Consider the following 17,231-nt stretch of genomic DNA (forward strand, 5'->3'; position numbering starts at 1 on the left):
TATAATGTAAATATCTCAATGTAAAATGTAAAGGTCTAAAACATTATCAAAATGTTCTTTACAATTATTCACATTCAAATATTTTCTATATTAAAGAAAACTAAACCCTATTATAATATAAATGTTTATTAAGGTAGTTGCACATTTTGTACATTCTACACAACAACAAATCTTACACGTTTTATTCTATTTTTGTGCACAAAGTTAGTTTATTATATGTAAATCGTACTTAACATGAGTTTCTAATCATTTTTTAATCTAGATACACTTTATGGTAGTTGTGGTCGAGACGAGACTCGAACCTGTAATGTGTATTTTTTCAGGCCCGCCTCCCTGGAATTTCCTGCGTTCTTATTGGCTAGCAACGCTCTACACCTACATGCGACTGGCCCTCCCTGGGATTTCCTGCGTTCTTATTGGCTAGCAACGCTCTAAACCTACATGCGACTGGCCCCCGCGTGGAAGGCAGCTATGCTCACCACTATTGAAGACTGTTGGATGTAGACTGGAAGCCCTGTTCTGCGGTCAGCAAGAATTTTCGCAATACATTAGCAGCTGGCAGGTGCAGATGGACTGAAACTCTCTTTGTTTGGACCTGGCACTTAAAAAAATTGCATGAACTTATTGACTTGACCTACCAGGCACCATATTAAAAAACAAGGTCTCTAATTTAATAATGTAACACGTTTTATACAGACACTTCATATTTAAACGGTATTAGATTATTTTTTGCATTCACTGGCTTCTGTGAAGCGTTGAGCTAAAATGACGCATGACGCCGTTCCTGGAAGCCGCGCTGATCGGATACAACAACCTCTCTCTGCAACTCCTTGTGGAAAGTGGAAAGTATCTCCGCCTGTCACGCGGAGACTGGGGTTCGATTCCCCGACGGGGAGATCCAGTCCTTTACTGCTGCCAAAAGACCTTAACAAAAGTTTTGCTCCAGCAAACAAGTTACAGGAGAAGTTCGCAAGGGGCCCCGGACAACTGTTTTAAAGACAGCTTGAGAAAAATACAATGCATTGGCCGGGAATCGAACCCGGGTCAACTGCTTGGAAGGCAGCTATGCTCACCACTATACCACCAACGCAAGCCTGTTGAATGTAGACTGGAAGCCATTTTGTGCGGTCAGCAAGAATTTTAGCAGCTGGCAGGTGCAGATGAACTGAAACTCTCTTTGTTTGGACCTGGCACTTAAAAAAATTGCATGAACTTATTGACCTGACCTACCAGGCACCATATTAAAAAACAAGGTCTCTAATTTAATAATGTAACACGTTTTATACAGAAACTTCATATTTAAATGGAATTAGATAATTTTTTGGATTCACTGGCTTCTGTGAAGCGTTGAGCTAAAATGACGCATGACGCTGTTCCTGGAAGCCGCGCTGATCGGATACAACTACCTGTCTCTGAAACTCCTTGTTAGTATAGTGGAAAGTATCTCCGCCTGTCAAGCGGGAGGACGGGGAAGATCCAGTCCTTTACTGCTGCAAAATGACCTTAACAAAAGTTTTGCTCCAGCAAACAAGTTACAGGAGAAGTTGGCAAGGGGCCCCGGACGACTGTTTTAAAGACAGCTTGAGAAAAATGCAATGCGTTGGCTGGGAATCGAACCCATACAGCAAGAATGGACAGACCCAGGAATCGAACCCATACAGCAATAATGCTCGTAATCAAGGTCTTTAATTTAAAAATGTGACACGTTTTATACAGACACTTCATATTTAAATGGTATTAGATTCTTTTTGTGGATTCACTGGCTTCTGTGAAGCGTTGAGCTAATATGACACCGTTCCTGGAAGTGGGAAGGCTGTTTGCAGCGAGCTGTAGTCGCGCTGATCGGGGGCGACTGCCTGTCTTTGCAACTCCTCGTTAGTATAGTGGAAAGTACCTCCGCCTGTCACGCGGAGACTGGGGTTCGATTCCCCGATGGGGAAATCCAGTCCTGTACTGCTGCCAAAAGACCTTAACAAATGTTTTGCTCCAGCAAACAAGTTGCAGGAGAAGTTGGCAAGGGGCCTCGGACGACTGTTTTAAAGACAGCTTGAGAAAAATGCAATGCGTTGGCCGGGAATCGAACGCATACAGCAAGAATGGACAGACCCAGGAATCGAACCCATAGCAAGAATGCTCGTAATCAAGGTCTTTAATTTACAAATGTGATGCGATGGCCGGGAATCGAACCCGGGTCAACTGCTTGGAAGGCAGCTATGCTCACCACTATACCACCAACCCAAGACTGTTGGTTGTAGACTGGAAGCCCTTTTCTGCGGTCAGCAATAATTTTCGCAATACTTTAGCAGCTGGCAGGTGCAGATGAACTGAAACTCTCTTTGTTGTGACCTGGCACTTAAAAAAATTGCATGAACTTATTGACCTGACCTACCAGGCACCATATTAAAAAACAAGGTCTCTAATTTAATAATGTAACACGTTTTATACAGACACTTCATATTTAAACGGTATTAGATTATTTTTTGCATTCACTGGCTTCTGTGAAGCGTTGAGCTAAAATGACGCATGACACCGTTCCTGGAAGCCGCGCTGATCGGATACAACTACCTGTCTCTGCAACTCCTCGTTAGTATAGTGGAAAGTATCTCCGCCTGTCACGCGGAAGACCGGGGTTCGATTCCCCGACGGGGAGATCCAGTCCTTTACTGCTGCCAAAAGACCTTAACAAATGTTTTGCTCCAGCAAACAAGTTACAGGAGAAGTTGGCAAGGGGCCACCGACGACTGTTTAAAAGACAGCTTGAGAAAAATGCAATGCGTTGGCCGGGAATCGAACGCATACAGCAAGAATGGACAGACCCAGGAATCGAACCCATAGCAAGAATGCTCGTAATCAAGGTCTTTAATTTACAAATGTGATGCGTTGGCCAGGAATCTAACCCAGGTCAACTGCTTGGAAGGCAGCTATGCTCACCACTATACCACCAACACAAGACTGTTGGATGTAGACTGGAAGCCCTCTTGTGCAGTCAGCAAGAATGTTCGCAATATATTAGCAGCTGGCAGGTGCAGATGAATTGAAACTCTCTTTGTTTGGACCTGGCACTTAAAAAAATTGCATGAACTTATTGACCTGACCTACCAGGCACCATATTAAAAAAAAGGGTCTCTAATTGAATAATGTAACACGTTTTATACAGACACTTCATATTTAAACGGTATTAGATTATTTTTTGGATTCACTGGCTTCTGTGAAGCGTTGAGCTAAAATGACGCATGACGCCGTTCCTGCAAGCCGCGCTGATCGGATACAACTACCTGTCTCTGCAACTCCTTGTTAGTATAGTGGAAAGTATCTCCGCCTGTCACACGGAGACTGGGGTTCGATTCCCCGACGGGGAGATTCAGTCCTTTACTGCTGCCAAAAGACCTTAACAAATGTTTTGCTCCAGCAAACAAGTTACAGGGAAGTTGGCAAGGGGCCCGGACGACTGTTTTAAAGACAGCTTGAGAAAAATGCAATGCGTTGGCCGGGAATCGAACCCATACAGCAAGAATGGACAGACCCAGGAATCGAACCCATAGCAAGAATGCTCGTAATCAAGGTCTTTAATTTACAAATGTGATGCGTTGGTCAGCAATCGAACCCGGGTCAACTGCTTGGAAGGCAGCTATGCTCACCACTATACCACCAACGCAAGACTGTTGGATGTAGACCTGAAGCCCTGTTCTGCGGTCAGCAATAATTTTCGCAATACTTTAGCAGCTGGCAGGTGCAGATGAACTGAAACTCTCTTTGTTTGGACCTGGCACTTAAAAAAATTGCATGAACTTATTGACCTGACCTACCAGGCACCATATTAAAAAAAAGGGTCTCTAATTTAATAATGTAACACTTTTTATACAGACACTTCATATTTAAACGGTATTAGATTATTTTTTGGATTCACTGGCTTCTGTGAAGCGTTGAGCTAAAATGACGCATGACGCTGTTCCTGGAAGCCGCGCTGATCGGATACAACTACCTGTCTCTGCAACTCTTTTTTAGTATAGTGGAAAGTACCTCTGCCTGTCACGCGGAGACTGGGGTTCGATTCCCCGACGGGGAGATCCAGTCCTGTACTGCTGCCAAAAGACCTTAACAAATGTTTTGCTCCAGCAAACGAGTTGCAGGAGAAGTTGGCAAGGGGCCTCGGACGACTGTTTTAAAGACAGGTTGAGAAAAATGCAATGCGTTGGCCGGGAATCGAACGCATACAGCAAGAATGGACAGACCCAGGAATCGAACCCATAGCAAGAATGCTCGTAATCAAGGTCTTTAATTTACAAATGTGATGCGTTGGTCAGCAATCGAACCCGGGTCAACTGCTTGGAAGGCAGCTATGCTCACCACTATACCACCAACGCAAGACTGTTGGATGTAGACCTGAAGCCCTGTTCTGCGGTCAGCAATAATTTTCGCAATACTTTAGCAGCTGGCAGGTGCAGATGAACTGAAACTCTCTTTGTTTGGACCTGGCACTTAAAAAAATTGCATGAACTTATTGACCTGACCTACCAGGCACCATATTAAAAAAAAGGGTCTCTAATTTAATAATGTAACACTTTTTATACAGACACTTCATATTTAAACGGTATTAGATTATTTTTTGGATTCACTGGCTTCTGTGAAGCGTTGAGCTAAAATGACGCATGACGCTGTTCCTGGAAGCCGCGCTGATCGGATACAACTACCTGTCTCTGCAACTCTTTTTTAGTATAGTGGAAAGTACCTCTGCCTGTCACGCGGAGACTGGGGTTCGATTCCCCGACGGGGAGATCCAGTCCTGTACTGCTGCCAAAAGACCTTAACAAATGTTTTGCTCCAGCAAACGAGTTGCAGGAGAAGTTGGCAAGGGGCCTCGGACGACTGTTTTAAAGACAGGTTGAGAAAAATGCAATGCGTTGGCCGGGAATCGAACGCATACAGCAAGAATGGACAGACCCAGGAATCGAACCCATAGCAAGAATGCTCGTAATCAAGGTCTTTAATTTACAAATGTGATGCGTTGGCCGGGAATCGAACCCGGGTCAACTGCTTGGAAGGCAGCTATGCTCACGACTATACCACCAACGCAAGACTGTTGGATGTAGACCGGAAGCCCTTTTCTGCGGTCAGCAATAATTTTTGCAATACTTTAGCAGCTGGCAGGTGCAGATGAACTGAAACTCTCTTTGTTTGGACCTGGCACTTAAAAAAATTGCATGAACTTATTGACCTGACCTACCAGGCACCATATTAAAAAACAAGGTCTCTAATTTAATAATGTAACACGTTTTATACAGACACTTCATATTTAAACGGTATTAGATTATTTTTTGGATTCACTGGCTTCTGTGAAGCGTTGAGCTAAAATGACGCATGACGCCGTTCCTGCAAGCCGCGCTGATCGGATACAACTACCTGTCTCTGCAACTCCTTGTTAGTATAGTGGAAAGTATCTCCGCCTGTCATGCGTAGACTGAGGTTCGATTCCCCGACGGGGAGATTCAGTCCTTTACTGCTGCCAAAAGACCTTAACAAAAGTTTTGCTCCAGCAAACAAGTTACAGGGAAGTTGGCAAGGGGCCCTGACGACTGTTTTAAAGACAGCTTGAGAAAAATGGAATGCGTTGGCCGGGAATCGAACCCATACAGCAAGAATGGATCGATCCAGGAATCGAACCCATAGCAAGAATGCTCGTAATCAAGGTCTTTAATTTACAAATGTGATGCGTTGGCCGGGAATCGAACCCGGGTCAACTGCTTGGAAGGCAGCTATGCTCACCACTATACCACCAACGCAAGACTGTTGGATGTAGGCTGGAAGCCCTGTTGTGCGGTCAGCAAGAATTTTCGCAATATATTAGCCACTGGCAGGTGGAGATGAACTGAAACTCTCTTTGTTTGGACCTGGCACTTAAAAAAATGGCATGAACTTATTGACCTGACCTACCAGGCACCATATTAAAAAACAAGGTCTCTAATTTAATAATGTAACACGTTTTATACAGACACTTCATATTTAAACGGTATTAGATTATTTTTTGGATTCACTGGCTTCTGTGAAGCGTTGAGCTAAAATGACGCATGACGCCGTTCCTGGAAGCCGCGCTGATCGGATACAACTACCTGTCTCTGCAACTCCTCGTTAGTATAGTGGAAAGTATCTCCGCCTGTCACGCGGATGACTGGGGTTCGATTCCCCGACGGGGAGATCCAGTCCTTTACTGCTGCCAAAAGACCTTAACAAATGTTTTGCTCCAGGAAACAAGTTACAGGAGAAGTTGGCAAGGGGCCTCGGACGACTGTTTTAAAGACAGCTTGAGAAAAATGCAATGCGTTGGCCGGGAATCGAACGCATACAGCAAGAATGGACTGCCCCAGGAATCGAACCCATAGCAAGAATGCTCATAATCAAGGTCTTTAATTTACAAATGTGATGCGTTGGCCGGGAATCGAACCCGGATGAACTGCTTGGAAGGCAGCTATGCTCACCACTATACCACCAACGCAAGACTTTTGGATGTAGGCTGGAAGCCGTGTTGTGCGGTCAGCAAGAATTTTCGCAATACATTAGCAGCTGGCAGGTGGAGATGAACTGAAACTCTCTTTGTTTGGACCTGGCACTTAAAAAAATGGCATGAACTTATTGACCTGACCTACCAGGCACCATATTAAAAAACAAGAGGTTAATGACACAATATCCTCAAAATCAGGAAATAATAGTACCCCAAACTAACACATACAAGACATAGAGTGCAGTCACCATCACACACACACATATTAGACACATATTTTAACTGTTCATTTTTAATGTTCGCTTTTCATTATATCATCTCTAAAAAGATTTAAATTTTAAGTAAGATTTTAAACTTCACATTTTACTGTAGCTTTTACCTAATTTTACATGGTCTCTTAACCAGTTTCAAAGCATGTCTGTTCATTATTCATTTGATCTTAGAAAAGTCAGCTGGATTTTGGTTCATTATCACTATTTTGCTTCAGCTTGCTCTAGCAGGCCGATAACAGAAAGACAGACACAGTTACCATCCCTGCCTCCACTCAGACAGTCTCTCTCTCTCTAATGGCGCTTTTCCACTACACAGTACCAGCTCGCCTTGGCTCGGCTCGGCTCGACTCGACTCGCCTTTGTTTGGTTTTCCACTGTGTAAAAGTTGTACCTGTACCTGCTTTCGGGTACTTTTTTTCGTACCACCTCCGGCGAGGTTCTAAGCGAGCTAAGGCGATACTAAAATGTGACGTAATACAATGCCGACTGCTGATTGGTCAGAGAGAATCGTCACTATTCACTGCGTCATCATTGCACGCCGCAGACGGAGTATCCAGAATAACCAGAGAATAACCCCGCCATTTTTAAATAGTTTGCCCAGATATACTAAACTTACTATTATGGCAACTCGGAAGAATACGCCGTGGTCAAACGAGGAGGTGCAGACTTTCCTATGTTTGGTTGCCGAAGAAAGGATCCAGCGAGAGCTTGATGGGGCAACGAGGAACGAAAAAGTTTATCAAGAAATCTCCGAACTGCTGTCCACACATGGCTACAACAGGACTTTCCAGCAATGTAGGGAAAAGTTAAAAAAACTGACGAGTGACTACAGAGCTGTAAAGGACCACAACGGCCGCAGTGGTTCAAACCGAAAAAGCTGGAAGTGGTACGAACAGATGGACGGTATCTACGGCCATAGACCGGCGAGCAACGCGAGGGAGGGTGGACTTGACTCGGCCACCAGTTTGTTGGAGTCGCTGTTGGAGGATGGTGAGTGTTTAAAATTTACATTACATTAATCATGTAGGCGCACTCTGCTTGAGAGTTTTGTTTTCTGTAGGCTGGCTTTTGAAAAGCTGAAGCTCACTTATAACATCGAAGACTGTAAACTTGTGTCGCAGATAACAATTGCTGCTACCGCTAACTATCTGCCATTGCTATTTTCGTATTGTGTTGACTTTTGTATGATCTTTCTATCTAGATTCCTTTTCGACGAGCGAGAATGGTTCAGTGACTCCCACTGATGCCACGTCGGCACCGGAACCAGCGGCACCATCGACACCAACAAGATCAGCAGCGTCGACACCGAGACCCGCAGCAGCGTCGACACCGGCAACCGGTTAGTATAATTGGAGAAAAAGTAAACTCTTCTAGCCTGTTGTCTGTGAATCTATACACACTTTTTAATATATCATTAATCGTATCAATAACTCATTAATATAACGTAAACATACTTGCATAACAACAGGAAGCATTCCCAGTTATGGGAATGCAGGATTCATTAATAAACCTGTTCAGTATTTTTATAACTTTCCAGACGTACACCTATACTGTACACATGGTATTTTAAAGTTGACATTTACTAAAATAGATGTTTAATAAATACATTAAATACATTTACTCAGATGTTAAGTCATTATATACTATATAAGTAATAGTAAGTTGTGGGCTTGTCTTTTTTTATGTAGAAGCTGTAATGATAATACATGTGAACAATTTACAACACACACAACCTTTGAATGAAACGTGACTTGTCCGTTTTTCTTTATAACTCATTCATTGTAATTATTTTTTTGGCCAGGACGGAGGAAACGAAAGAGGGAACAGGAGCATCTGACTGTCCTGAGGGAGATGCAGACATCGGATGTCGAGCAGCTGGAATTGAACCGGGCACAGCGGGAGCGCCATTTACAGATGGCACTCGATGATGCAGCACATGCCCGAGAACTAGAAGCGGCTTTAAGGAGAGAGGAGATGGCTGCAATGTCGTCCTTCAACCAGGCCTTTCTGGGAACCCTGAGCCAGCTTGTCCAGGCACTGAACCGGCGGGATGCTGTTCCACCGCCCCTGGACTGAAACCCCATTGTTTATTTTAATTTAATGTTTGCACTACATGTAACATATGTATATAGTTGGATGTGTGAATTTATATTAATATTATATTTTTTTCTATTTGTATGCGTGTTTAAATAAAACCTTTTTGAAACTTATTACAAACAGTGTCTTTTTTTGATGGTTTGCCTTTTTACAAGGGTTTAAACAAGTATTTTCAGATTTTATACTGTGATAACCTTTAATGAAAAACAGCAGAGACAACATATTTAATGATAATGTATTTATTTAGCAATTAAAATAACGCATCAGACCCTCCCGTACATCTCTGCCCTCCTCCTCAACACCCTGTGCCACTGGCACCACACGCTCTGCTGCTGCAGGTGCATCCCAGTCATCGTCATAGTCCTCTCCATGACTCTCACAAAGGTTATGCAAAGCACAGCAAGTAAGAATCATAGATTTCACGATTGTAACATCACAGTCATTTCTTTTCATGAGGCAACGCCACCTTCCCTTCAGTCTACCAAAAGCGTTTTCAACCACTACCCGTGCTCGACATATTTTCTTGTTGTAGATCTGCTGTTCTACTGTCAGCCGTCCAGTGTCAGTGAATGGCTTTAGGAGCCAGTTCTGCAGGGGATAGGCAGAATCTCCCAGGATGTAGTAGGCAACATTCACCCCACCAATATTCCTGGTGTAAGCTGGAAAGTGGTTGCCACGGCTGGCCAACTCCCACAATGTGGACAGTCTTAAAACACGAGCATCATGCAATCTGCCAGGCAGTCCTGCAAACACGTTCCAGAACAGTCCTTTTCCATCTACAACACCTTGAAGGACCTTGTCTCTCCATCACTGGACGCAGTTTGTTGTACAAATATATGAATGTTTCTTCCGACATTCTGAAGTTCTGAACCCACTGCGCGTTTGTGAAACCAGGAACAATAACATCCCACCACTCGGTAGCTCGGTTGAAAGCCCAAACAGACGGTTTGCCGCGGCGACTTTGCAAAGCTAAACAGATCTGAAACACATAAACCATGCACATTTTAGTACGTAATACTGGTAGCTATAAAGTTGATTAAATACTTTGCATATAGTATAGTATTTACACATATGCAAACGTTAGCTATGTTAGCATAACTTACCCTCTTGCGTCGGCTTTGAACAACTGGATTCGTCTCGTAGTCTGAACTCTGTAGTAATTCCCAAACTCTCCTGTTTTTTTCAGCAGTGTTTCGTTTTTCTGCCCTCAGCCTCTCATGAAACAACGTTTGTCTTCTTGCTGTGAGAAACAGCCACATCCCGAGGATCAAAAACAGCATATACTCGATTTCCCCCATTGTCCTGTGTGTGTGGGTAGCGGATGTGTGTCGCGTATAAGATTACGTCACGGCAGTTTCCTGCGGCGTCGCTATGACTACCGGGTACTATTTGTGGCGGTACTATCTGCAATGGAAAACGGAGCGAAAAGCGAGCCGAGTCGAGGTGAGCCGAGGCGAGTCGAGCCGAGTCGAGCTGGTACTGGTAATGGAAAAGCGCCATAAACAAATAATCTTTTCAACAGCCTCCTAAGACTGTAATTTAGACAAAATGTAATATTAAATTTATTACATTAACCTTTTACCATTCACCTTTGTTATCCAGACTCTTCTCAAACCTACAAAAGCCTGTCTTCATCTTTAGCCACCACCATGCCTAACGACCTTCAGGAGTTAAAACTATGTTATAGACATATTAGCTCAACATTAACTCTTCTATACATTTTACTTGCCCATATGGCAACCAACATCATGTCCCTCATATAATTAAGTTTTGTTAATGTCTCCGCAGCAAATAATGGCAATCACCTCATGGAATCAGCTGGCTCCTGAAAGCCCACTCCCGTTAGCTATTTATCTTTAATTTTCTTCTCTTCAGGGTGTCGTCCCCTGGCATAGTTGCAGACACTTGTCACAATGAAAAACAAGACATACAATCAATGCGGTTTCTGGTGAGTGGTATAGAGGAACTCACATTTCTGGGTCAGACTGCCGTAACATTAATTTTAACCTCACAGCGCATCTCACCTCTCAATGCTCTGCTGACCCCGGTGGCCTCCAGTAATCAGCGCTCAACTCTCATACCTTTCTCACAAATAACACCTCCATCCGGAGGTGCCCAATGTTCGTGACCCCCTGCGTTAGGCTGTCCCCTGGCCAGGAAGATCATCCCGTCATTGAGTAGCCACTCGTACACACGTACACACTGGTGACCGCTCTTTCCCAATACAATCAGTTTTCTTCAACAGAACTCAGCTGTTTTCTGGAGCTTAGGAAAGGCACGTTCAAGAGTCACCAGAGCCATTCCGATTGCCTAATAGTGTTCACAGGGAGACAGGTTAATAACAACAGTATTTAATCACTTAAATCCATTAACTATCTTAAAAGCAGCAACCTAGCTACTTAGACTATACTCAGTGAATTTAGATCACAGCCGTACATTCAGTGTACTTCATCTGTAGCCGGAGCCATCGGTCCTGAATGGTGGAGACTAAATGAGACAAAGTTGTTACTGGTCCTAAAATACGCTAATCAAAATGTCACCTCTATCGTTTAAGGTCTGTATTATTTTAAAGACTTCTTTAAAGTCATTCAGTTTTACTTTTAACATTTTTAACATTTAAATACAAATTGCCCTCTGAATGGTAATGATTTCTTTTAACATCTCTGTGTCTATGGTTTTCAACTGAAACACTGTGCTTTACTATAAATAGCTTATTATCACTTATGACACAGGCTCAGATAACAGCTTTTAGATGACATTGAATGAGAGAGAGACTCTGAGGCATTCAAGACTGGTACACTGCTCTCTCATATACTTCTAACATCAAACTTTTATCTACCATCTTTTAACTCTATCCCAGCTTAAGGCATCTTTGCCAGAAATTACATGTGTTTTCAAATAAACATAGTTTTACAGTTGTCTTTTGCCCACGTCAGGGAATCTAGACATTACAAATTTCCATTCAGATTGAGTCTCTGTCGCACTGGCTGTTTCAGCCACAGCACACATCAGATTTAGATAAGCGAACTGTTTCATTACAGCCAATAGCAGACTTATCTTTTGAAAGCAAAACATCAGCTTCTAGCTCTTTCATGGTCAACTTTTCAAGCTGTTTGTTTAATCAGATGCCTTTCTACACATTTTACATTTAGCAACTGTTAATTCAGTAGCCTACTACTTCTGCTTATTTGTTCTTACATAAAAATAATTATTCTAGTTCTCAATAACGTTTCACATTTCTCAATCTCAATTTTAATTGTCAAGTTCTCAACCATAGTTTAATATTTGACTAGTTTTCTCTTGGAGTTTATCAATCTCCAATTAGGATTCACACTATAAGTTTGACGAGGCAAGCACTCTCTGCTTGTGATACTTTTGCAGTTATTGTAAATCATCTGTGAGATTAGTCTCTCTATATCATCTAAAACCTTTTTAAAATGTTTAATTACAACACAATCATCCTTTTAGTTACTTTGATATATTTTGCAACTCACATCTGTTGGAGTCATTAATTTTACATCAACCTGTATTCATCAATTCACTTATAAAAATTACTATTATAGAAATTACTATTATAGATATTTTCTTCAAAAGGATTCACTTTAAGACTTCAATCTTTTGACCTTTTTATCTCTTATTTCTCAGACGAAAAATGTCACTGTCGTCATTTAAACACTGATCTACTTTCAAGCCAATATTATTACCAAAAATGTGTTGTCATTTTATCACATTTTAAACACCTTCTCGGTGGGCATTTACAGTTACGTATTAAATGGTCCTGATGACCACCATTAAAACACTCTCGGCTCCAACTTACTGCACACCCTTGAAGCAGTGTGTCCCAAACAGGAATGCAAACCGAGCTGATAAGCAGTTCTCTGTATTCTTTTACAGTCCACCAGTGGCTGATTTAATCATAATAGCCCAATCATAATCTTCATCATTATTATTGGCAGAACATTAATTGTCATAAGCTGCAAAATATTCTAAGTTGTTTTCACAAAGTGTCTGTTTAACTTTAGTCACACTTGTCCAAGGAAATGATCTTCGACCCATAATTTAATATACTTGCTTTTTGTAATCATCGTAAGCAATACAAGGCTAAACATTTTAATTTTTCAGTTTCTTTGTTTGTTTGTAGCCAGTCAAGTTGTTGTTTAAATTTCCAAACAGAAGCAAAACTTATCAAGACAACCATTTACTTAATAATTTCTGCAAATTTCTCTGAAGTGAGGGCTTCAGAGCACAGCTGCTTACAGCGTTCGCTCTTTTCTGTCTCACTATTAGTTTCAGGACTGTTCAGGTTACTGATCAAGTTACTCAGTTTGTCTGCCATATCTTAATAACAGTTCAAACTCACCTGAAGTCATTGCAGAAATGGAGGCGGCGATCTTTGAACAACACAGCTTGGCTTCTCCGTGATGAAACTGCAGAGTATACTCCAAAATCACAGTTACATATACTGGTCCATGCCAATTTGGGTCACAACTTTTTTTTTCTTTTTTTTTTCTCTCTCGGGATCGTTCCTGATGCATCCCTGGCAAACAACCCTATTTTTGTTAGTATCCCTAACTGCCTGATTCACTAAATTCGGGGATCCCCTATCTGAGATGGAAGAGATTGAGCAGGTTTACGGTGCCACTGGACCTCCCGTCCAGGGACGTACTCTGCTGGGGTGGTGCTACACCATTAATGCCCAGCGGGGCCCACACAGAGCACGCTTCGCTTGCGCTGTCTGCTGCCGTTACCCTTAACGACGCTCTCAGCGACTTCTTATCCTCTCAGCAGTAGGCCTACAACTTACTCCTTCACTCGCCTCATCGGAGTGAAGGCTCTCCCGCTCTCCTTCAAAATCTCTTCCAGTCAGACAGCCCTAACAATTAATAAAAGCTTACTACCTTGTGTGTTGATTTGCCAGAGATGTCACCACGGAATGATTGCCCGCCGCATCCTCCACCAAACTGTAAGGGGTATACAGTTAAAGACCCAGAACCAGATATGAAGAATGAAGACCCAGAGTCAGAATTATAAAAAATTAAAGAAAATATTTACTGAAGATAGTTTGCAGTTTCATCAGCAGAAGTCAGCTTCAATACTCGCACAGGAGTTCGTAGGCCGCCCCGCTTACAGTTACAAAGATCACAGCAGTTATACGATTTCCAAGGTCTAAGCTACGTCATTGCTTACAGGATGAATGATTCTCATTGGCTATGAAATAGATAAACACAGTAATTTTCCACACATATACAGATAGACTGAAGCATATCTCCATCGATTATGCAGCTGAAGTTAGGCACGTCATGACCTTCCAGGTCGCAGATTTGGGTTGCTGGGCGCCAGCATGTCCAGAACAACAACTCAGTCAATCTCCAATAATGCCAGTGGTTCCTTAACCTGTAACCAAGAAGACTAACACACACACCGACACACAGCTTTTCCAAGGTTGGATTTGGCCAGGCTCTCACTATAAACAGGAGAGTCCTCTCAAAACATCAAGATAATGCGTTCTTTCTCTCAAGGATAGCTAAACTTTAGTCTAACTGGAAAGAAAGGCTTTAACGAAGAAATGGCCCCTTAAACGATTGGCTTCAATGACCCCTATATGTTTTAACACATTGAAGACCTTTCTCAAACACAATACAAGTCAAGTCAAGTCATCCTCATTTATATAGCGCTTTTAACAATGTAGATTGTTTCAAAGCAGCTTTACAGAGATAAAGATATAATTTAAGGTAACAGAGATTGGTTTGGTTTTATAGTGGCTCTTGAAAAATGTTTTTTCCAGCTAAAGTTAGTTTTGATTGATTCACTTCCATCTAAATGATAGTTTGTTATTAAGGGTAACCTTCTTTCTCTCAAGGATAGCTAAACTTTAGTCTAACTGGAAAGAAAGGCTTTAACAAAGAAATGGCCCCTTAAACGATTGGCTTCAATGACCCCTATATGTTTAAACACATTGAAGACCTTTCTCAAACACAAAACAAGTCCCTATTTCATTTCTGGAAGCTGTGTTAAATAAGCAAGCACTGCATTCAGATATCAAATACAGACATTAAAGAATACATGAAAAGAACATTTCAGTAATCACACTGGTAACTTATATAAATAAAGTAAAATCTCCAGAGAAGTCATTCAATTCATTTGATATTTAGAAGGAAAAATATTGATTAATACCTTAATTATAATCAATCATTACATATACATTGAAGCAGCAGTGGATTCCAATCCACCCCCTTCATCTTGCAGCGGAAGCTGATGGTGAGGGCATCGGAGGAGTGTTTTTGGTCATCTGTTTTTGCTGCTGTTTTAAAAGATACTGCTGCAAATTGTACATTTTGCTGCCTGGCACACAGTTCTGCCTCATTATAAAGAAAGCATTTCCGTCTGCCCTGGTATCCCAAATCTTCCTCCAAGTGTCTTGTGCTCTGGATCCAAATCCAACAGTATTGTCATCCTCTGTCAAAACTGGCACTGGATCTGGCCTTTGAGACAGATACTGTTTAAGATCTTCAATTTCCTTGAAGCTTCTTGAATACTCAAGAAAGGAAATGAGGCTATCCTTGCATGGACCCTCTGGGTTGCACTGCCCAGCCTGTTCTTCTTCCTCAACCTTATCGGACAGGTACAAAGCATAGCTGACATCATTCTCTAATAACAACTTGAAAGACTTGCCCTTGTACTTGCCGAACTGAAGAATGCATTCTCCCAACACCTCTTGCTTGTCAGAGACATCCCCTCCTCTATGTAACACAAGAGAACGGGCGTTCAACTTGACCAGATCTTCTCTTTGAGGTGTTGACTTGTCCTGCAGTGAAGGGTTGTCTTTAATTCTTTTTGCCTCTTCTGATGGGTCCCGGCGTAAATGGCCCGACGGGCCTTTCCTGAAAGACACTTTGACTTTCCCTGGGAAGAACACTGTTTTCTTCATGATGCTGTTCTGAAATCAGAATGTATTCATTGGTGTCTCAGCATAAGCATTTAAATACTTACAGTAACAAAATGAAATAAGACAGTTAATACTAAAGCATCAGTGATATACATAAAATAGTTATTTTACAATGCTATAATATTTCATAATATTACTGTTTCTTAACTGAATAAATGCAGCCTTAGAGCACGTACTGTTTATTAAATTTGCATTATTTAATATTCATTATTTAAATTGCTTTAAAAATGTATATATGTATATATAAAAAGTTAACAAGTTAACTAATTAAAAATGTTAAATTATACCATTAAATTGTACACATATATATATATATATATATTTGTTTCTAATTTAAATGTAATATATGTGTGTGTCTGATATTAATTACATTATAGGAGGACCAAACCCGCAGAAATTAAAAATTAATAAATAAACATGTAAACAAATAAAAAGATAAATTTGATAATAGGAAAATAAATAAAGGAATAAACGACTTGATAAAATAAATATGATTTATTCTTTATCAAACTAATTTTTGTATTATTTCCCTTAATTTATTTTCTGCTTTTATTTATTTGTTAATTAATATTTATATTTGGTCAGCAAGACCAACCAACCTAATTATCATGCACATCAAAAAAATGTAAGAATAGATATAAAACTAAAGAAAGAAAATTAAAAATAAATAAAGATTAAAATAAATAAATCTGGAAATAAATACATATTGGAATAAATAAATAAACAAATAAATGAATGCATAAATAAATATAAGAATAAATGGAACAAACAAATAAATAAAATAATAAATAAATACAATTAAAAATAATACAAATACATTAAAATATAAAAGCAAAAAATTATAAATTAGGGGAAAAATATACAAAAATACATTTGATTAAAATGAATCATGTTTATTTTATCAAGTCTTTTATTCCTTTATTTATTTTCCTATTATCACATTTATTTATCTATCTATTTATTAATTCATTTATTGATTCATTTTTAATTGCAGGTTTGGTCCTCCATACTACTGCACATTACATCTTACTGCACTGTTAACATATATTTTAAGCATATATTTAACAGAATAAATTAGTGACGGAATAATGTTCTTTGACTTGTTAGGTGTACTGTTTCTTATCGTCACAATCCATTCAACACGACAACAATACGATTACATGACAATATACATGCAATTTAAATGATACAAATATTTGAATAATAATGTATATGCGGTCACCTGAGGGAAAATGTGTCTGCAATTTGCATACCCTTTGGTAAATGTATTTCATGAACAATGCTCACCTAACAAGTCAAATAACATTATTCCGTCACTAATTTATTCGGTTAAATTCATATTCAGTCAGTATAGTTCTGACAGCATGACTTAAGTATTACTTCATTCATTTACTCATTTATAATCATCCAGTCATAATGC

The 17,231-nt window shown here is 40.6% G+C and overlaps 1 long non-coding RNA gene and 5 other non-coding genes across 6 annotated transcripts in view; 2 read left to right on the plus strand and 4 right to left on the minus strand.

Annotated features, from left to right (window-relative positions):
• The window catches only part of LOC143719415 (uncharacterized), a 694,388-nt gene that overhangs the window by 524,495 nt on the left and 152,662 nt on the right, over nucleotides 1-17,231 (plus strand). The window lies entirely within an intron of this gene.
• On the minus strand, nucleotides 1,019-1,090 carry trnag-ucc (transfer RNA glycine (anticodon UCC)). The gene has a single exon. It is a non-coding gene; the product is annotated as a tRNA-Gly (tRNA).
• trnad-guc (transfer RNA aspartic acid (anticodon GUC)) lies at nucleotides 2,579-2,650 on the plus strand. Its single transcript has one exon. It is a non-coding gene; the product is annotated as a tRNA-Asp (tRNA).
• On the minus strand, nucleotides 5,002-5,073 carry trnag-ucc (transfer RNA glycine (anticodon UCC)). Its single transcript has one exon. It is a non-coding gene; the product is annotated as a tRNA-Gly (tRNA).
• Nucleotides 5,709-5,780, minus strand: trnag-ucc (transfer RNA glycine (anticodon UCC)). The gene has a single exon. It is a non-coding gene; the product is annotated as a tRNA-Gly (tRNA).
• trnag-ucc (transfer RNA glycine (anticodon UCC)) lies at nucleotides 6,419-6,490 on the minus strand. The gene has a single exon. It is a non-coding gene; the product is annotated as a tRNA-Gly (tRNA).

This window comes from Siphateles boraxobius, unplaced genomic scaffold (genome assembly GCF_051911475.1).
Source record: "Siphateles boraxobius isolate OS27281-9 unplaced genomic scaffold, OSU_SipBor_1 63, whole genome shotgun sequence".
NCBI classification, from domain to species: Eukaryota; Metazoa; Chordata; class Actinopteri; order Cypriniformes; family Leuciscidae; genus Siphateles; species Siphateles boraxobius.